At 41.5% G+C, this 22915-nt stretch overlaps 1 long non-coding RNA gene across 1 annotated transcript in view; it reads right to left on the reverse strand.

Moving 5' to 3' along the window:
- LOC144753061 (uncharacterized) overlaps positions 1–22915 on the reverse strand; it is a 473043-nt gene that overhangs the window by 251130 nt on the left and 198998 nt on the right. The window contains exon 2 of the long non-coding RNA XR_013594188.1: positions 20132–20281. This is a non-coding gene — a long non-coding RNA (uncharacterized LOC144753061). The remainder of the gene's footprint in view (positions 1–20131; positions 20282–22915) is intronic.

Here is a 22915-nt window from a genome sequence, read left to right on the forward strand (position 1 = left end):
GGGGGTCTTGAGTCCTAAAATGTCCATGGACTCGACAATTCTCGCTCCGGTGCCTACTCAATTCACGGGTTCACACTCTGCGACTCTGGGCAATAGCTTGCTTAATCTCCACAACGGCCCCTCGCGGCGGGATGCCTGGCTTTCACCTTGTGGATACCCTGCCGGGGTTATCTCACAGGGGAATACCAGGACGGGTTCCCTAAGCAAGCGCTTAGAAACCGCTTGGTGATTTGCGCTATATAAATTCCTGTACATTTACATTTACATTTACAGGGCGCAAGAAGGCTTTAGATACAGCAAGAGCATGGGGAAGCTTTAATTGTGACACTTAAGATCCCAGATGCAGACGGGAAGGAGGAACCAAACTCAGACACCTAAGTTAAACAGCATGGCCCCGGGGAGGGGGACACTAGAAGCAATATGACGTTGCCCTCACTGTTCGAGGGATCCTGTAGAGTTATCTCAGACCTAATGCGCAACCTAAACCTAAACTGAAGTAGTAGAGTATTGCCAGCAAGAGATCTGGATGCAAGTGACACGCCTGAAGGAAGGGGAGGAAGAAGGGGGCTGTTGTGGGTAGGGAGTTTAAAATCCAGAACATGGACACATACAGTAGATCCAGAATCGAACACCAATGGACATACGATCAGGGGATTGCTCATGGAGGGATTGGAAACCATGAGACTTGTAGTGATCACCATTGTTTTTACCTACAACTGTATCATCTGTATAACAAATTGGTGAATTGCGATCCTGAACAAGGAAGTATAAGATGTCTAGTTGTCAACTGGAATTATGTTTCAAACCCAAAAAAGTTTGTTCTAAAAAAAAAGAACAGTGTGAACACATTCACAAGAGTCTGAGCTCCTCTCCACCAATGGCAGTTCCTCGCCAGTGGTTTGAGCTCCCTTTCAGGTACTGGGAGCCTATTTGCTACAGGGACAACTTGTTTCACAAAGTGTAACAGCAGGGCTTTATGGGGATGAAAAAAGTGTTACTGTGTTGGAGAGGGTATAAAAGAGGTGTGGCCATGCAATAAAGGGCATGGTTTAAACAAATAACCAACATTTCTGCAATTCCCATGGTGTGCACTGACCAGTATTTTGATGAATCTTTGAACTGTCTGTTATTATATCCAGATATATAACACAGCAACTGACATACACATAAACCAGCCAAGACTTTTGGCTTTGCCAATGATTGTTAGATGTTTAAGATAAATGAGTAACAACAAAGATTTTCTGTACACCTGTACAGACACTCAATAACCCACTCACAGACATGGACAGGCACTCATACTCCCACTCCCACTCGTAGACCCATACAGGCACTCACAAACCCACTCACAGATCCATAGCACTACTAACACACCCACTCACAGACCCATGCAGCCACTCACACACCCACTTACTACCTATACAGCCATTCACACACCCACCCTCAAAGTTGCAGGTTACGGTTAGGAAATGCAATTAAAAAAAATATAGAAATTCACTGAAGAAACCAAAGATTACAGGGACATTATAGTTAGGAAAGCAAATTTAAAAAACAATAGACATTCACTGAAAAAAAATCAAAGGTTACAGGGACGTTATAGTTAGGTAATATAATTTTTTTTAAACGTTGAAATTTACTGAAAAACAAAGGTTACAGGGATGTTTTAGTTAGGAAATAGAATTTTGCATGCACAAAACCAGTGAAATTCAGCAGATATAGTTACCTGAGCTAACTATAACTTACGCCACCTTATGATCTCACATATTACTTCACTCATGACATGGTCAGTGACAAATATCTGGAAAAATACAAATATATTTCACTACCTATTACCAGTTTAATAAAGTAGTAAGTGATAGGGAACAAAAATAAAACCTACTACTTGCCTAAATCTAGGGCCCTAAACCAAAATGCAGCCAAAGTGTGCTAAAAACTAAATGGCTTTACGTTTTGTAAAGACAGCCATTAGCCAATCATATACTGCCTTGTCATAGATATACACCGGTATTTTTTTAAGTTCACTCTGTATACCACGGAACAATATCTAACTAAGTATTTTCACACTTGTAACTTTAACACAAATGTAACTATTTACACCTACTACCAAACATTACCATTTACACTCTATAATTACATCAGCATCCGTTTACATACTTTCATGATACATCTGTTTAATCCCTTGTGTATCACTCCGTCATCAGCCACGGACGTGCTGTGCTGGTGACGGAGTGGTTCCGTCACGGCGCGCCGTCCCGCCCACGCTGCTGCGTTTCCGCGCCTGAGCGGCACGTTCTATTGAGCGGGCGTGGCTGTGACGGAACCACTCCGTCACAAGCACAGCACGCCCGTGGCTTGTGACGGAGTGGTTCCGTCACGAGCATGGCAGCGCCGCGCGACCCCTCCTCCTACTCAGTGCCGTGGCAGAATTACCGCCGCGGCCAAGGGCTTAAACTGCACACGACACCCTTTTCCACTACACTCCATGTCACTCCACCATATGCCACTCCACTTTACAGTAATCCACTGTACGCCATTGCACTCTACCTCACCCCACTCTATGCCACTCCACTCTACACCATTCCAGTACGCTATTAACCCATTTTATTCCACAGCACTCCAGTGTACACCACTCCACTCTATGCCCCTCCACTGTACAGCACTCCATTATATGCTATTCTACTGTACAAAGCACCATTCTATGCCACTCCACTCTAGCTAGTCTACTCCATGCCACTCCACTCTACGGTAATCCACTGTACTCTATTTCAATATACAGTATGCTGTGACACTCTACACCACTCCGCTATATGGCACTTTACTGTACATCACTCCACTGTATGCTATTCCACTGTACGCCACTCCACTGTGTGCCATTGTAGTTTATGCCACTCCACACTTCCCCACTCCACTCTACACTAGTCCAATATAGCTGTTCCACTGCATTCAACTACACTCTATGCCACACCACACCACGCCACGCTACAATATTCTACTCAATGCCACTCTGTATGATTTTCCACTGTACACCACTCTACTGTATGCCATTCCATGCCACTACAATGTACAGCACTCCACTCTATGCTACTGTACTCTATGCTATTTCATTGTATGCCACTCTTCTGCTCAGTATTCCACTGTATGCCACTCCATTGTACACCACACCCTGGTCACCACTACACTGTATGCCATTCCACTCTACATGACTCTACTGTATGCCACTCCAGTCTATGACAATCAACTGTACCCCACTCCACTACATGTTGTTCCACTGTACACAATTACACTCTATGGGCCAGATGTGCGACCATTTGCTTTTGCGACTCGCGAATACCAATGGGGTCGCAAAATGTGAAGCTCGTGAATATTAATGAGCCAATCGCAATTTGCGACCCCATTGGGTATGGCTAGCTCTCCCAGGGATGGTGGTCTGCTGGACTCAGCAGACCTCCATGTCTGGGACAGTTTTTAAATAAAGCAGTTTTTTTTAAATGTAGCCCATTTTCCTTAAGGAAAACGGGATTCATTTACAAAAAAAAAACAATAATTAAACCTTTTCATTTCATTTCTTAAGGGCAGGCAGTGGTCCCTAGGATCACTGCCTGCCCTTAAAAAATATTTTCCGATGCATTCCCAAAGAGGAAGGTGTCCCCTGGGGACCCCTTCCCTTTTGCAAATGCTTTACCACCTACTTGAAGTGGGTGGTCAATTGCGACTGTTTTGCAACCGCAATTGCAAAACAGTCATACATTGGACTCAGACTCGCTAATAGGAAGGTATGCCCTTGAAATGCCCCTTCCTAATAGCGAGTCGCAAATCCTAACTAGCGAGTTGCAAATAAATTGTGACTCCCTAATTAGGGTTTGTACATGGCCCTTAGGTATTTTTGTATGCGCAAACGGACGCAAACCCGTTTGCGCATGTAAAAATATGTCGTACTTCTGGCCCTATGCCACATCATTCTACATTATTCCACTCTACGCCACTCTACTCTACACAGCTCCACTCCACGCCACTTGGCAGTATGCAATTGTACTCTACGCCACTCCAGTCTATGCGATTCTACTGTACCCCACTCCAGTCTATGCCACTCCACTCTACACTATTCCACTTTATGATATTCCACTCTGTGCCACTCAAATATACACCACTCCACTTTACAATATTCCACTCCATGCCTCTCCACTGTACTCCACTCCCCTCTATGCAACTCCACTAAACGCTATTCCACTGTACGCAACTCCACTCTATGCCACTCCACTCTATGTCACTCCACTTGTCACCGCTCCACTCTACACCACTCCACTCTACACCACTCCACTCTATGCCACTTCACTGTATGTTATTGTACTCTATGCCACTCCACTGTAGGCCACTCCAGTCTATGTGACTCCACTGTACCCCACTCCTCTGTATGAAACTCCACTATATGCTATTCCACTGTACTCAACTACACTCTACACCACCTCTTGTACACTATTCATTCCTCTCTACGCCACTCCACTGTACGCTATTCCACTGTATTCCACTCCACTCTATGACACTCCACTATAAGCTACTGCACTGTACAAAACTACACTACACACCACTCCACTCTATGGGAGGTGCGACGGCTACATAGGCTCACTGTTTCTTTCTTTTGCATGCACACCTACATACTACACCACTATACTGTATGCTATTACAGTTTATCCAACTTCACTCTACCACAGTCCATGCCACCCCACTGTATGGTATTCCACTGTACTCAACTAAACTCTACACCATTCTACTCTACGCTATTCCATTGTACACCACCCAATGCCACTCCACTCTACACCATTCCACTGTACGCTATTCCACTCTATACGACTCCACTGTACCCCACTCCATTGTACGCCACTCCATTATACACTATTCTACTACACACAACTTCACTCTAGCCCACTCCACTCTATGCCATTACACTGTACGCAACTCCTCTCTGCGCTACTCCACTGTACCTCACTCCACAATAATATTCCACTCTACATCACTACACTGTACGTCAGTCCACTCTATAATATTCCACTGTATGCCACTCCACTCCACCGTATGATATTCCACTAAATTCCAATCTACTGTACGCCACTCCAGTCTGGGCCACTCTACTGTAGTCCACTCCACTGTACGCCACTCCACCCTATTCAACTGTACTCCACTCAGGTGTACCCCACTCCAGTGGATGCCACTCCACTGTACGCTATTATACTCTACGCTACTCCACTGTAGTCCTCTTCACTCTATTATATGCTATTCTACTGTCCACAACTCCACCCTACCCTATTCCACTGTACGGCACTTCACTATACGCTATTCCACTGTATGCAATTACTCTCTACCCCACTTCACTCTGTGCTGTTCCACTCTATGGGCCTCCACTATACACAACTCCACTCTACGTCACTCCACTATTTCACATTACTCCACACCACTTCTCAGTAAATTTTTCCACTCTACTGTAGTACAGGCCACTCTACACTACTTCACTCTTTGCTATTTCACTTTAGACCACTTTACTGTGTGCCATTGAAGTTTATGCCACACCACTTGACAACATCTACCACACGCTATTCCAATGTATACAACTACTCTCCATGCAACTCCATACTATTCCGCTCTATGCCACTTTATAGTATGTTATTGTACTCTACGCCACTCTCCTGTACATCACTCTAGACCATGCGATTCGACTGTACCCCACTCCACTTTATGATATTCCACTCTGCACCACCCCACGATATTCCACTCTGCACCACATGCCACACCACTCCAATGTACTCCACTCCAGTCAATGCCACTCCACTGTACCCCACTTCATTCTATGCCACTCCATAACATGCTATTCCAATGTACCTGATGCCCAGGACATATTGTTTTTGGGTCAAGGGTGACGAGTTTAAATGGGTATTTTGTGCTTGGGAGAAGTAGGCCCAAACCCCTGCAGCACAAACCCTTTGGCTGCCAGTTTACAGTACCACATTATGGATCAGGAAAGGGCATTGCCTGTAGTTACGGTAAAATTTATGTCCATGTGCTAATGCTGTTCAAACTTGTATTCTTGGTTCAATAATGCAAAGCCTTTATTATTAGGGTGATTGCTCTCAGTAAATGTTGTAAGCTCGGACTGCACTACTGACAGAGGTTCCAGTATAAAGGTGTGTACACACGTTTTCAAAGTTTAGAAATATGAGGCTATGTATAATGCGCCCAGAATGCTCTCTGATTAAATACAAATATTTGCAGAAGCTTGAAAGAAAGATTGATGATTCTTTGCTTTAAAAATAAAATGTTCACAATAAAATGCAAGTAGGAAAAAAAACATTCCACTAAATTATTGTAACATTTTAGGTACCATTTCTTTGCAGCATCATTTAGTAAAATGTGTTTATGTATGCTAGTATTTCCCAAAAATATTCAGAATGGAAAATTAGTGTAACCAGTTTCAATAAGATTATGGGAAACATACAAATAAGCAAGCATTGGAAAAGCCAATAGGTCTGAAATTGGTGGTGAGGTGTTTGGTTTTGTCAATGCATGTTTTGTTTTGGCATGGTTTTTGAAAAACCTTACTGGTGAGGAAGCTGCTAGGCCCCCACCATTATAAGAAAGATTAGCAAAAGCAGAAATTGTTTTTGGCCTCACAAAGCACACATTGCCACAGTAGTTCCCGGCACTGAACAAAACTACTTTGGGCCTCATTACGATGGTGGTTGGATGAACATCCAACTGCCACCGTATCAGGCCGGTGTCCCACCGACTACATATGGGTGGTTCCCCTGCCTAATTACAATGCGACTGCCATGCAGGTGGTCGGAAAACAGCTCTTTTCCATTGCGGCTTGTGCTGCAGCCCTCACAAGCTGCAGATGAAAAGGACAGTTTTCAAACAGCCATGCACTCAAGTGTTGGTCTGACTATAATCCCTACAATGGGGGTGGTGCGTGCGGAGGCGCCACTGTCGGTATTAAGATGTCTTTTTGCCTTTACATGGCGGTCCGACCTCCATGTAAAGGAAGACAGAATGGGATTTTAGAGGCCCCTAGCAGGGCCCCCTGGGCCTCTGTGATGGGCTCAGGGGTGCACATGTGGTGCACCCCAAACAGCCATTTACCATGTGCCAGGCACCCTGACAAAAGGTCATGGTTAACGCCAGACATAATTAAGGGCCCAATTATTAAAGAACATCTCAAAACTGCACCCATGGTATATGTTCTTGCATTAAGTGCAGATTTATAGCTTTCGCGAATTCAAAAGAATTTACAGAAGTAGGCAAAGAAATAGTACTCCTAGAAAATATTTGTGAACTGCCTTTTACCATGAGCAAATATGCATGTGTAGATTTCCTCATGCGAAAATCTTTTGAGTGTTTGCAAGTTTATTTTACCTCCAACCACTTTTTTCACTGCCCTGGAAGAAGTTTTACGTCTGCCATTGTCAGGAGTACATTTCCAACCTTTCTCAGTATGGGAAAAGATTAGAGGAGAGTAGGTGAAAACCCTTAAAACATGCAAGTTAGTCAGTTTACACATACTCAAAAGGGCATACCAACCATGGAAAAATTGCTTACTACTACCGTCAGCCCCAGTATGTATATCTGCGGAAATGTGTTAAAAGAAGGGAATAGCTAGTATTCAAACCACCAATCCACTGTGTGCCACTCCAGTCTATGTGACGGCACCATACACTCACTGTATGCCACTCCACTCTAGGCTATTCCACTGTACACGACAACACTCTACCTCACTCTATTCTACACTAACCCATTGCACACCACTCCACTCTGTACAACTCCACTCTACTGTAATCCGCTCTACAGCACTTTACTGTACGTCACTCCAGTCTATAGCACTCCACTGTACCCCACTCCACTCTACACTATTCCACTATGCGTAACTAAATTCTACGGCACTCCACTCTATGCTAGTCAACTCCATGCAACTCCACGTGGCACCACTACATGCCACTTCACTGTACGCAGTTGTACTTTACGCTACTCCACTGTATGCCACTCCAGTCTACATGACTCCACTGTACCCCACTCCACTGTATGCTATTCCAATGTAAGGTCTCCATGCTATTCCACTGTACACTACTCCACTCTGCATCACTCCACTCAATTCTTCTTGACTGTATGCTTGTGTACCCTATGCTACACAACTCCACTGTACCCTTGTACACTGTACTCCACTCCACGTTACTCTATTCCACTCTACGAGACTCCACTCTACCCCATTCCACTCTACACCACTCTACTATATGCTATTTCACTGTACGCCACTCTAAGCTATTCCACTGTATCCCAATCCACTCTGTGCCACTCGACTCTACACCACTCCACTTTATGATATTCCACTCTACTCCACTTCACTCTACACAACTCCACAATACTCTATTCCACTATATGCAACTACACTCTATGCCCCTTCACTCTACACTATTTCATTCTAAGTCATTCTACTTGGCACCACTCCACTCTATAGCAAATTCACTGTATGCTGTTGTACTCTATGCTACTCTACTGTAAGCCACTCCAGTCTATGCAACTCCACTGTATTCCACTGCACTGTACGCCACTCCACTATACGCTATTCCACTCTACACCACTCTATACCATTTTCCACTCTATGCCACTACACTGCACTTCACTCCACTCTACGATATTCCACTGTACTCCACTCCACTCTACACCACTCCACATATGACACACCACTAAACACCACTCCACAGTATGCCACTCCAGTCTAAGACACTCTACTGTAGCCCACTCCACTGTATGCCACTCTATGCCATTCAACTGAATGCCACTCAAGAATACCCAACTCAAGTATACTCCACTCCTCTTTCACCACCCCACTATATGCTATTCCACTCTACAGGTCTCCACTCTACCCCACTCCACCACACACCACACTGCACCACTATATTGTATTCCACTGTATGCAACTACTCTGTAGGCCACTGTATATCGAAGAGTGGAGTGGCGTAGAGTAGAGTGGACTACAGTGGAGTGGTTTTGAGTCGAGTGGACTACAGTGGAGCGATGTAGAGTAAAGTTGAGTGGCGAACAGTGGAAAAGCATAGAGTGGAGTGGTGTGCAGTTTGTTACTTTGAGGCACAAGTTATAGTTACTTGAGATAATTGTAACTGAAGAATTTCAGTTGTTTTGTTCTGGTAAAATAGTGTGTTTTATGTGACATTTTCACCTAACTATAATTTCCCTTTAACCTTTGTTTTTTTCAGTGAATGTAATGTGTGTGTGTGTGTGTGTGTGTAAAACACATACCATAACAACATTTCAAAATACACTGTAAATTTATCAATTAAAGAGTAATACCCAACACTCACCGCTAGGAATGTATGCGATGGTTATTCACACATATATTCATTTCACTTTGTTGTTTTATCCACAACCCTGCCAAACCTTCCATAACGTTTAGTCAGGCAACTGGGCTATTGATGACCCTGCCCTTCATTTCCACACAGTCCTTCACTAGTTTCATGAGGGGCAACCCCTTCCTATCCATTACTATGTACATGAGTGAGTATTAGTAGTAGCATCTATTTCTAGTAACCAATCAAACCTGATTTTATTCATTGATTGTTTTCACTGCTAATGGGATATAATAGTTGTCTGAAAAAATGGTGTGAGATTTGTTAGAATGATCCCAAATAATGCACTCCATTACTTTCCTCTCAATTGCGATATTCAAACCAGGCCAGCAATACACGTTTTTCATTCTACTTTAGTTTTAAGAATTCCTAAGTGTACTCCATTAAAAACATCCAAAGTTTTACTTCTTAGACTTTCAGGTAGAATTAACTTACCATTCCTTTTGACTTTTTTATTTCTAATTGCCAATTTGTGTTTCAATACCCAGCAGATTGAAACATTTTATCTAATGACTTCTTCTTCAGCCAACCCTCAACCCCCATCGTGTACACTACTGTTAATATCAAACACTTATCTTGAGCGTCATGCCACAATTGACAAGTAGTGCCCTCAATTCCGTCATTCACATCTCCAAATCATCTTCAGAGGCACCCTTCAGTGGTAAAGGCAACCAACTATGGAAATTTGCTATTCTATTCTTTACTTCTGGCATGTAGTTCACTTCATATTTATAGTCTAACAAATCTATAGTGGTGGTGCTTTGTACAATCCCTTTCTCATAAGGAGCTTAGTCAGTGTTTTTCATGATCACCGCATAGAGTAACATGCTTACCCAATATATTGCCAGTAATGCCCCAGACCCCACCCACATACTAACACTTCTTGCTAAATGACGGAATATTTTTCTTCTGTGGGAGTCAATGAATGAGAAGCAAAAGTGATGCTACTCTCCTTACCAGAATGGCCTTCCTGTTTTAGTACTGCTCCAATATCTTTACCACTTGCATCCGTAGTAGCCACACTCCACAGTATTGAATTAAACCTTTGTAAGGGTGGGGCACTACAAACGTAATTTTTAGCATTTTGGAAAATAGTTTGACATTCAGGAGACAACTCAAAATTATTATTGTGTTTCAAAAGCTGTCTATGTGATATATTGCAAGAGACATTTTTGACAAACTTTGAATAAAACTCTGCAAGACCTAGAAATGCTCTTACACCTTCCTTGCAGGAGAGTCTTTTATCACTGCCACTAACTCCTGCTTGAGACTAATTCTTTACAACTTACCTCATGACCCAGATATGTAACACTTTCCCATGCAAATTTGTATTTACAGTATTCTTTAGTTAGATCCTTCTTCTCCAAAATACTCATAACTTGTTCACAATGTTATGATTTGGTCCTCCCTATCACCAGAATGTCATCCTGGAACAATATCATGTTTTCAATCCTTTTGAATAGTTCATGTCTACGTCTCTGGTACCTAGCCGCTGCAGAGGCAAGACCAAATGGTACCCTTACAAATCAGAAACATCTGAGATGTGTAATAAATGAAGCAAGATTCTTGCTCTCTGAGTGAAGCTGAACTTGATAGTATGCCACAGAATGGGCAATTGAGCAAAACCAACTGATGCCCTTGGTTAAAGACAACATTTTGTTGATCTTAGGTAGGGGAAATGGGTCCACTAAGATATTTATGTTAAGGCCCCTCAGGTCAACCAACAATCTTAATTTGTCATTGGCACATCATGCAACTACTAAAGGAGCAACCAGTCTGAGGACCCCCTCTGTTTAATAGTACCTGCAGTTTGCAGTCTGTCTAACTCCTTAGACACCTAACCTCAAATTGTTATAGGTATACTCCCGGCTTAATAGGCACATAGAACTGCATCATTCTTCAGAATGATTTTCTTCTAGAAACCATTGTTTTCCCAGTGAAGCCTTTGAGGTGAGAATTCAAAATCATATACAGGCCAACTGGGAAAGTACCCTGTATGTAAAGCACCATTTCCAGGCCTGCTTGGACAGTGCCTCTGTCTGTAAAGCACCATATCCAATTGAACGTGCACAGTGCCCCTATATTTAAAGCATCATATCCAGGCGACTTTGCTCAGTGCCCCATGTAGGCAACACATCATATCTAGGTGAGCTTGTATAGTGCCCCTATATGCAAATATTCATACCCAGGTGAGAATGCACAGTGACTTGACTTGTATGTAAAGCATAATTTTCAGGCGCGCTGGGACAATACCTCTGTAAGTAGCGCACCATGTCCAGCAGAGCTTGCACACTGCCCCTGTAAGTAAAGCACCATATCCAGGCGAGCTTTGACAGTGAACCTGGATGTAAATGACCATATCCACCTTGGAGGTAAAGCATAATTTCCAGGCAAGCAGGGACAGTGCCCTGTATGTAAAGCACCATTTCCATGTGAGCTTGCACAGTGCCCCGTACATAAAAAGCATCTAAAGCGATGCCTCGCAGACTCGAAGGAGAGGGTGTGCATAAGTTTAAAGTGTATGCACAACCTACCCACTCTCCAAATCTGGGTTGAAAACAACCATAACGGGTTTTAGAGAGCGGTTTGGGTTAGCATGTGCATGAAAAGTACATTGAAGCTGAGTTTTGAGAACAATGTTTGCCAATATTAGAAAAAGACACAGATCTGACAGACACCGACCAATGGTCCATATATGCGAAGCATGCACTTCGGTACTTACCTTTGTCCCATGTCTACAGGTAAGCCTTGAAAAATTAAAATAAAGCAACTAAGATGATCTATATTCTTACACTATGCTAATGATAACTTGTGCATTCATGCAGGTGTTAGAAGAGTGTGCAGTAGCGTAGCCACTGAGTCATGGGCCTTAGTGCACGGAAGGAAATGTGCTCCCTGGCTGCTGTTTGCAATAATCAGGATTAAGTGCTCCCCTGGGGCCTCTGGCCTGGTGCCACTGCACCTGCTGCACCAATGGAAGCTACGCCCCTGACAGTGCGAAGGGGAGCATTATTTGGCTTCAAAGGCTCTTCTCGGCACAACAAACTGCAACTAATGTCATTCATGTAGGTAAATAATGTTGAACAATAAGAGAAGCGTGGCAGGAAGCACACAGGGCCCATATGCACGAAACACATGCCTGGGTGCGCTCTTCCGTGCCCTGCCTGTCGCCCAGCATTGACCTAGCAAGTATTGCTCTTCTCCAACATGGTAAGTGATATATTTATTTAGGGTGCAGGAAAAGAGAGAGGAGCAGATTTGGACTGGCATGCAGAGCCATTGTGGCCAGGCGTTACTCTCTCTCGTGCACAGTTTGCGTCCCACCAGCTTGCACAATTGTGTCTTCTGCAAAGATAGCATATTTAATGGACGCCACAAGTAACTTCTCAAGCGGATGTTACTTCCCTTGATGTCATTGACATTCATTGGTCATGTTATGAAATGTTCTACAATGCAAGTAGTCATGTGACGTCACGTCTGATGTTGTCATTCGGATCAGGGGTTAAATGAGGCTTCTAATTGTTGTTAACTACAAGTCTTACATTACTACATTACTAGTATAAACAGTGTTATCAAAAAAAGGCTCACGATCGTGAATTAACAAATGCCGATTATTGTTTTGTCTTGACTCCCAGCCTTCAGAAACATAGGTAAATGTCGAATCATTATAAAATGACTATTAGCAAACATTTGAAACATAACTACAACGTGATTAAAGATCATAGTGCCTTAAAGACTTTAATAAGCTGACTACTCTGAAGGCAGGTAAATACTACAGAAGGACACTGCTATTACGTGTATACATTCTTGTTTAGAGGAGCTTATAAAACATTAGACCAATTATACTTCCAAAGACACAAAAATATGCTGAGGCCTCAATGCATTTATTAAAGGTTATGTGTCAGAATATCATACATAAAATATTGTCAGATTTTAACATGATGCTCTAAGTATCGTTTACAAAATTATTGCCCGATTTGGTTTAGATGTTTCTGTTTTTAAGTCTAGGGACTAGATTTTCGAAAACAATACTTAAGGCTAGATGTTTATGTCAGACCATATTCTGAGCAGTCTTCTACCACCCCAGCTAGGTTATGTGTGCTGATTAACCAAGGCAGAGTATACTTGCCTTAGTTATTACATCTTAAATGCCTCCTAAAGCATGGAACGTCCTGCTGCTACACTTAAAAGCCTCCTCCTCACTTCATGACTTCTGCAAGAAGCTGAAAATCTGGCTTTCGAGTTGTCCCTCTACTAGGCCCTTTGTGTGCATTGACTCACACATGCTCTCGCCAGGATACCCTTCGGGTGTTAGTGCGCTCTACAAATCTGCATAACATAACATAACATAACATGGCTTATTTTTTGCTAAATTGCCCACTAAGGTAACTTCTTCTAACAAAAAAGGTTTGTGTTTACCTTCTAAGAGCAGTGAAAATGGTTAGTCGTTGTTCAGATCATTGCCATTTCGGCCCAGAAATCCAGGTGATGATCTTTTAAACCTCTGAGACTGCATTGGTGTAAAGGGACCTCTTGACCAGGTGGGAGCTATCAATGGTGTAGCTGGTGCAGTGGTACCGGGGTGTCAGGGTATAACTGGTTCCTGAATATTGCTGTATTTTCCTACCCAACCATTAGTGGGTTGGAGGGGGATCGGTGGAAGGTGGCATGTTCCATACTTGCACAAGCCCGGTCACACCCTTGCTACACCGTGGCCCGAAAAGATGCAAAGAGAGGTACAATGCTGCAAGTCGTCACCTCTCTTGCATTATGCATTTCTTTGCAAGGGTCAGTGGTGTGTTGGCAGTTAGGGAAATCAGGGGATTTCCTGACACACTGTGACTCTGACAGGCCAGTAAAGCTGAGATATTACTGCAACTATAAGGACAAAAAGCGTGTGAAGTTCTGTTCTGGACCCTCACGTTTTTGGTTGCTATTCTGGTAGCAGGGCTGAGTACAAGACTTTTCTTCTGAAGAGCACAGACTACAAAACAGCTAAAAACAATAGCAGTAAGTTAAAAGAAAACAAACATAAATATGCATGTTCCTCACAAGACAGGTTAATGCTTAACTGGCTTGAGGATTGCTAGTGGTGCTGAAGTGACTTGAGTGATAGCCAAATGCTGATTAAAAGGGATGCATGATTGTACGACGCGTACCGTCACAACGCGTGCTTTTACAATGCGTCTTTTATAACGCAAGTCGTTACCACGACTTGCTTTGGGGGCGGGGATAGTAAATAATATAATTTACTATTCCAACACCAGTCCCCGTGGATACTAGGGAAGGTGTTGCAATAGTACATTTATTATTCTTTATCCTCTAGCGCCCTCCAGCGCAAGTCGTGGTTACGACTTGCGTTGTAAAGGACGCGTTCTAAAAGTACTGCGGTGTAAAATCCGCGTCGAAAAGGATGTTCCCCATTAAGGGTCATTTGTCAAGTATGAATACTCAGGGCCCAATTCACAGAACTAACTTGAGGCAAAATCCTAAACTTACTACCATTTTGGTATTCACAGAAGGCCTTTACTCATTTTGGTATTCACAGAAGGCACTTACTCATTTCTGTATTCACAGAAGTTAGGCCTCCTAACTTTAGGACTCCTAAATGCCTTCTGTGAATACCGAAAGTCTTAAAGTTAGGATATTTCTCAGTTTAGGAGTAGTAAAGTTAGGACTCCTAACTTTAGGACTCCTAAATGCCTTCTGTGAATACCAAAAGTCTTAAAGTTAGGATTTGTTCTCAGTTTAGGAGTAGTAAAGTTAGGACTCCTAACTTTAGGACTCCTAAATGCCTTCTGTGAATACCAAAAGTCTTAAAGTTAGGATTTTTTCTCAGTTTAGGAGTAGTAAAGTTAGGACTCCTAAGTTAACTTTAGGATTCCTAAATGCCTTCTGTGAATACCGAAAGTCTTAAGTTCAGTAAATTTTTTATTGAAAGAAAATAACCAAAGTTTATAAAATTAGACAAAGAAAATGACAAGTAAAATCATACATCAAGATAAATATTGGTAATAGTACAAAATAGAAAAAGAAACACCAGAAATTGAGAATGATTATAAGCAAAACTAACAACTGGTATAATATAAAGCAGTGAAAGATATACTAAATATACAATGTGGTTATAAGCAAATTTAAAATAAGAGTAATATGTTTAATAAATTATAGGAAGTCGTGGAGATTTAGGAACTTTCTGCTGCAACGGGGATGGAGACAGAGAACTATTAGCACTCAAATCAAAAAATAATGTAACTGGACTCCACAATTCTCTTCGCTTAGTAGCTAAAGTCAAGGGATGCACAAAAGTCGTGTCTAACCTGTGATTGTAACAGACAGCATACCACCAAGCCTGATAAGATATTTTAGTAAAATCTTTCCAATTTTTAGTAATTTGTTGAAATGCTACTGCTAACAGTAAGTCAATTATTCTAACCCTGATAGTACAATGATCCCAAATGGGAGAAATACTCCCTAGGAAAATGTGAGATATAGAAAAGGAGTGAGTGGAAGAAAAAATCTTGTTAATTTGAGACCAAACTTGCACCCAGAAACTATGGACCAAGGGACAATTGAAGAGCATATGAAGTAGATCTGCGCCTGGTGAGGAGCAGGACCAACACTTGTCAGAGGCGTCTGGGTATTGCCTACTAAGGATTAGTGGTGGAAATAATAAACGATTATAAATAAAAAATAGAGTCTGAGTTGTATTAGCAGCTCTGGAAGATCTACGAATCTTCAACCATAATTTGTCCCATAACTCAGTAGGCCAAAAAACTCCCAAATCTTTTTCCCAGCCCATAGGAATCAATGGGCAATACCGAATCGGTATTTACCGATTCTGTAAATACCGATTTCTGCAAGGGTGCAGGGGGTGTCACTTTGACACCCTCTAGCACCCCAAATACAGGCACGTCTAACATGTGGCACACATACATGCCCTAAGGGCATGTCAGTGTGTCACCTTGCACAGGTGTGCATGCACAGATGTGCATGCACACCTGTATTCGGTATTTTACCACCCAATAGGATTGGGTGGTAAAATACCGACTCTTAAGGGCCTGTGGCACTTTCTGAAGTACCACCTACATCTCATTTACAGAATCGGTAAATTTACAGAATCGGTATTTTACCGATTCTGTATATTTACCGAATCAGTAAATTTACCGATTCTGTAAATGACATGCCCCCTACATGCCAAATCCTAAATACCGGTCGGTAACGGCCGAAATCGGCCGTTACCGACCGGTATTTTGGCTCCTACATCTGGCCCATGGTGAAGTAGTATCAGAGGATATGTGACTTGATGGAGGAGATGAAGCAAGAAAAGCATTGTAAGCAGTTTGTAGTGCGTGTGTCAATAACGAGTATTTAACTCGAAAAGCGGAAGGTAGATTAAAAGAAGTAGCGGTTAATGCAAATGGGATGATCTGATTATGATGGAACAATTGATGCACCCAGATAAGGCCACGCGATCTCCAGGATTTCCCAAAAATCGGCCTATTGTTAATTAAAATAGATTTGTTGTGCCAAATAGGTTGATCAAAAAAGGAAGAAACGGGAAAGCTAGGAAGAAGTTTGGAAGTATATTTAAGACTGGGAGTAGATAAAGACTGAGGTTTACAAGAAAACATAAGATACTCTTTGAAGGAAAAAGGATGTATAAAAGACCGTTCCAAGGACAACCAAAGAGGAGAGGATGATGAGGAATCTGTAAACCAATTAGACACTTGATTTAATAAAAATGATTTATGATATAAGGAAAAATTCGGAAAGTTCACCCCACCCTCTTTTTTTAGTACGCATTATTTGGATAAAGACATACGAGGTTTTCTATCACCACCCCCTTTTCTGAATCATCCCACAGAAAGGAAGACAAAATAGTATTAATTTTCTTGAAGTACTTCAAGGGAATAGCAAATGGTAGATTGGATATTGTAAATAAGACAATGGGAGAGAGCATCATCTTGATTGTATCCAATCTTCCCCACCACGACAAATATAAAGGATGCCATTTGTTAGTGAGGGTAATCAATTTTTGTAAGCAATCATCCATACACCTATTGACTGTGCCCGAGAGAGAAGGTGTGAAATGAAGGCCTAAATACTTAATAGAGGTAGGGCTCCAAGTAAAACCCGAAGCAGAAAAATCATCCTTAAAAGTAACTTTAGTAAGTGGCAAGATTTCGCATTTATCTTTATTTAATTTGTAGCCAGATACTTGTGCAAAAGAACTGACTTCATCTAAAAAAGCAGGAAGGGATGTAACCGGTTGGGAGAGAAATAATAATACATTGTCAGCGTATGCCGCCATCTCAATGTCAGACTTATGGAAGTTGAAACCATGTATGTTATCATTTTGACGAATTCTCAATAGGAAAGGTTCTAAAGCAAGATTAAACAAAAAAGGTGAAAGTGGGCAACCCTGTCTAACCCCTCTATTGAGGGAAAAGTAAGAAGATAAGCCACCATTCGCCGAAATTGCAGCTCTAGGATAAAAATATAGGAGCGAAATCATGGTGGAAATTTTTGGACCAAAACCAAACCACTTGAAAGTATTAAACAAATATGCCCACTCAACTCGATCAAAAGCTTTCTCTGCATCTAAGGCTATAGCTGCGAGGGGATGAGAGTAGTGCGAAGTCTTAGAAAGAATGTCAAAAAATAATCTAGTATTATCCGACAACAGTCTGCCTTTAACAAAGCCGGATTGTTCTTTCCCTAAAAGCTCGGGTAAAAATGATTCTAAACGCAATGCTAACGCCTTTGAAAGAATGTTATAGTTGATATTTACTAGAGAAATAGGACGATAGTTTTTACAATGCTGCGGATCCTTACCTGGTTTAGGAATAATGCAAATAAGGGCGTCCGAAAAAGAACCAGAAGCGGAACCAGTTTGAAGAAAAGTGGAGAGAAGAGTATGTAATTTGGGAATAAGTAATTTTGAGAAATAGGAAAAGAATTCAACAGTAAAACCATCAGGGCCCGGAACCTTCCCATGTTTGAGAGAGTTAAGTGCCTGAAGGAGATCTTTTTGTGTAAGGTCCGATTCTAAAGAAGAAAGATCCGGAAGAGTGTCGAAAGGCGAAGAGATTTTGGAGAAAAATTGGGAAATGGATTGTTCAGAGGAAGCTGATTCGGATGAGTATAATGTTTCATAGAAATTCAAGAATTCCTGTAGGATATCCGCACTTTTATGTTTTAGTGATCCATCGCGACCATAAATGGATTCAATATTGACTTTGTTTTGTCTTACCTTCAAATAATTAGCCAACAATTTCCCAGCCTTATTCTGTCCACCATAAAACTTGGCGCTGGATTTTAAGAGAAAATTGGAAGCATTATATGTGGAATCTTTATTAAATTGAAGTTTGGTGGCAATGAGGTCGTTTAAGCAATCTTTAGATTTGGAAGTATAAAATGAGTGCTCTAATCGTTTGATTTTAGAAAGGAGGTCATTAGTGGCTTTTTGAGCTTTCTTTCGTTTGCGAGAAACAGAGCTAATGATAAAGTCTCTAGCTGATGCTTTGAAAGCGTCCCATACTACAGGGAATTGAACATCATCCGATTGATTGAACAAAAAATATTCATGAAAAAAGGATGTGAAGGAAGAAACAAATTGTGAATCGAGAAGGAGAGCATTATTAAAACGCCATTTTTTAATGGAAGTAGGCTTTCGTAGTACATTCAAATCAATAGAGACTGGGGCATGATCAGAAATTAATATGGAGCCAATGTCAGAAGAAATAAGGGACTGGGTAAGGTGATGTGAAATGAAAAAATAATCTAAGCGGGATTGGGTTTGATGAGGGGGTGAAAAAAAAGAGTATTCTCGCAAATTGGGATTGCAGAGTCTCCATGCGTCAGTAAGTTTGTGACTTATGTGGGATGTATGCGGTACACGAGTGTCTATCCAGAAATGGGTCGAATACTTCGTTGCAATCACCAACGAGAATGAAATTATCGGTATAATGTTGAGTAATGAGCGGTGCTAAGGAGGTCCAGAATGAGACATCACCACTCGTTGGAGCATAAACATTTAAAATGGAAATAGGGACATTATCTAAAGTGAAGTTTACTAACACCCATCTACCTGAAATATCTGTACAATGCGTTATTGAGTTGATGGGAAGAGATTTTCGAAACAAAATCAAGACTCCGTTACGCTTACCATCACCTGGGGAAAAATATACTTCACCTACCCAACCCCTCTTCAGTTTAGCAGATTCATCAGCTGACAGGTGTGATTCCTGTATACAGGCTATATCTGCGTTGAGCTTGGCCAGGTGAGATAATACTCTCTGTCTTTTAATTGGCGAATGTAAACCTCTAACATTCCAAGATATTATTTTCAAAGGCATACAGTAAATTCAAAAAAGCATAACAAAAAACCAGTTGAGGAACAAATATAAAGAAGAAAAACAATTAAGGCATATAAGCATATTGAGAAAAAACAACAAAAGTTAAAGAGAATAATTGCATAAAAAACAGCGAAGTAAAAAACTAAATATATGATAGATGAAAAAATTGAGAAGGAAAAAGGAAGAGTGAAGTAAAAAAGTAAGCGAATATGAAGAAAAGTGAGAAGACTGGATCAGTGGAGAGATAAAGAGGGAAAGAAGGAGAATAATGTAGCAACAAAAGAGTTGAGAGCCTGTGGAAAACAAAAAAGAAAAAAAGGAAAGAAATATGAGAACAAAGTAGCATAATGAGAAGAATGAAAAACTTACATATTGTTGAGAACAAACAAAGGGGAGGGAGGATGGAGACCACATAGAATAATGACGGGTCTTAAGCTCCAAAGGGAAGGCAGGGAAGGAAGATGACCGCAACGGACTCCAAGGACCAAGAGGGTGGGTGATAACGTGGAGGAAGGAAAGCTGTGTAAAAGGGGAGAAAGGATAAAGCTTAACAATGAGAATATACAAATGGTATAACAATCAACTAGAAAAACAATCTAAACAGAACGGTCATAAAGAACCATAAAGAGCATAACAGAAATGCAATAATACAGGATATGCATGTAGAAAATAGTTATTTAGAGCTAGATGAAGCAGTAGTATCCATTGTAGTGTCGCTATGAGAGTACAGAAAACTCTTTAGTTTCAACGGATCCTCATAAGTAGTGGTTTTGTTGTTGAAAGTCACCTTGAAAAGACAGGGATGAAAGAGCCCATATCTCGCTCCCATAGAACGTAGCTGTGGTCTAAGTGAAAGAAATTATTTTCGACGATCAGCAGTATATTTTGCATAGTCCTGTGAGAAGAAAAGGTGATTTCCAGACCAAGTGATTCGAGGCATAGCTTTAGCTGTTGATAAAACTGTAAGTAAATCTGTATATTCAAGGAAGTAGATGATGACACCTCTCGGCCTTTTGACAGTAGAAGTAGTCAACCCAGCAGGAAGAGGACCTAAGCGATGGGCTCTTTGTATATTGAGGTTGGTGCTATCTGGAGAATTTTTGGCAAAAAAGATTTAAAAAAGCAAGAGCATCGGAACCTTCTGAATTTTTCGCAAGGCCATAAATGCGGAGATTATTTCTCCTGTTCCTGTTTTCCAAGTTTTCAATTTGTTTATGGAGTGCTGAAACTTGTGCACAGAGTGGATCAACTTTGGCAACAGAGGACGTGAGAGTATCAACGTTTTGTTCCAGAAGAGTTACACATTCATCAATATTTGACCACTTGTCAGATAACAACTGAAGAGTAGATTTAGTTTCCTCAAGAGTAGTTTTAGTTTTCTCAATGAAGGGGCGCAGGGCCCTAATTTCCTCTAAAAGAATGTCCATTGTTACTGCTGAGGTATGTTTGGGAGGAGAAGGTGGATCCTTTTTCAATCTTTTAATTGAACCTTTGGTGGTTCCATTCGCTTGTGAAACTGCAGGAGAGGAGGAGCATTTAGAAGAGGCGTTGAGAGAATCATCCATCTCGAGACACTGATACCTAGAACTCGTAGGGATAAGAAATTTACGTGGAGTTGGGGAAGGCTTGCGAAGATCCTTAGATAATCTACCCATAAAGTGAAATACGCGTACAACTAGAATATATTGGAACAGGTATGTGAGCAAATAAAGCTGCCTACTATGAATGAAAACCTAAGTATGAGTGAAACATGACAGCATACAATAATACTGAGGAACTTAGACAAAGGTGTCACCAAAAAAGAGCTAGTGGAGTCAAAAAATAGCTTCTGCAGGAATGAAGTGTTAGCTCATAAAAGCCAAAAAGAAGCAAATACCCTCAAAACGAAGGACGGAATCACAGATACCCATGTACAATAAAACTTAATGCTGTAAAATAGAAATGGTATTAAGTAAACCACAAATGAAGGTCAGCGAAATACATGGCAGCCGATGTAAAAAGGAAAAGGACTGCATAGAAAGAACATTTAGTAAAGCAAGTTAATTTGTGAATTTTACAAAAACATTAGGGTAGAAATAATTATGTAGTTAGCTTTGAAAATAAACATGCACTGTAGGATAGCGTCAACCTGACCATCATTACAAGAAAGGTACTTTGAGGCACAAAAATCTTAGCAGAACTGGAGGAGTAAGTGTATATCCAAATGAGCACTATCGATGAGGAGGAAATGCACAGCAACGCTTAGTTCAGGAAAAAGTACAACCTCAGGGGAGTTGGGTGCCAAACTGCGTCAGCATTGAAGAGAAAATTAATACAACTGTAAACAATAACATCCAGAGTGCCTGAGGAAAACGTTGAGTGCAATAGAGCCACAACCGCAGTACTGTTGATTGAGTGAGGCAGGTTAGTGAACAAATTGAAGATTGAAGCAGCATTGAATAAATTAATACAGCGTCTTTATATTGTAAAACTGCTAGGAGCAAAACTCCGTCAGCAGAGTCACAAAATGACGGCCGCAGCTTCAAAACATTGCACAACACTCATAAGTGAAGGAAAATTCAACAAAATCCAAAGGAGTGAGGAGACCAGGTAACCAACAAACGCGTATCTGGCAGATAAAAGTAACTGCAGTAAAACTGAGTTGCAGGCTGCATCAGCACCGTAGACATCAGCATCATGAAAGAAAAGCTTCCAAAGCGCTCGAATAAAGCGCTAAATTAAGCAGAGTTGCTCCATGAAGGCAAGTGAATGAGGCATGACGATAAGCAGATAGGAGGCTGAGGTGGCACTAATATAAAGCTGAAAGTCTTCCTGTAGCGGAGAACCGCTAGGAGCAAAGCTCCGTCAGCGATTCCGCAAAATGGCGGCCGCAGTATCGAAAACCAACGCAGCACTCACTTGCCTAAAAAGATTCCTGTAAAGGTGCAGCAGGGTATCCAAATTCGCTCCTCTAGATCACCATTGCATCCGGTAACGAAATCCGTAACTTTTAAAGATAATGACTTTGATGGGAGTCACGTCGGGCTCCTCATTCTCCGCGCCTCCCAGGAGAGCTAGAGAGAAGCCGCCATCGTCGTCGGGTGCTAGCCACGCCCCCATACCGAAAGTCTTAAAGTTAGGATTTTCCTCAGTTTAGGAGTAGTAAAGTTAGGA

Source organism: Lissotriton helveticus, chromosome 5_1, assembly GCF_964261635.1.
Source record: "Lissotriton helveticus chromosome 5_1, aLisHel1.1, whole genome shotgun sequence".
NCBI lineage: Eukaryota > Metazoa > Chordata > Amphibia > Caudata > Salamandridae > Lissotriton > Lissotriton helveticus.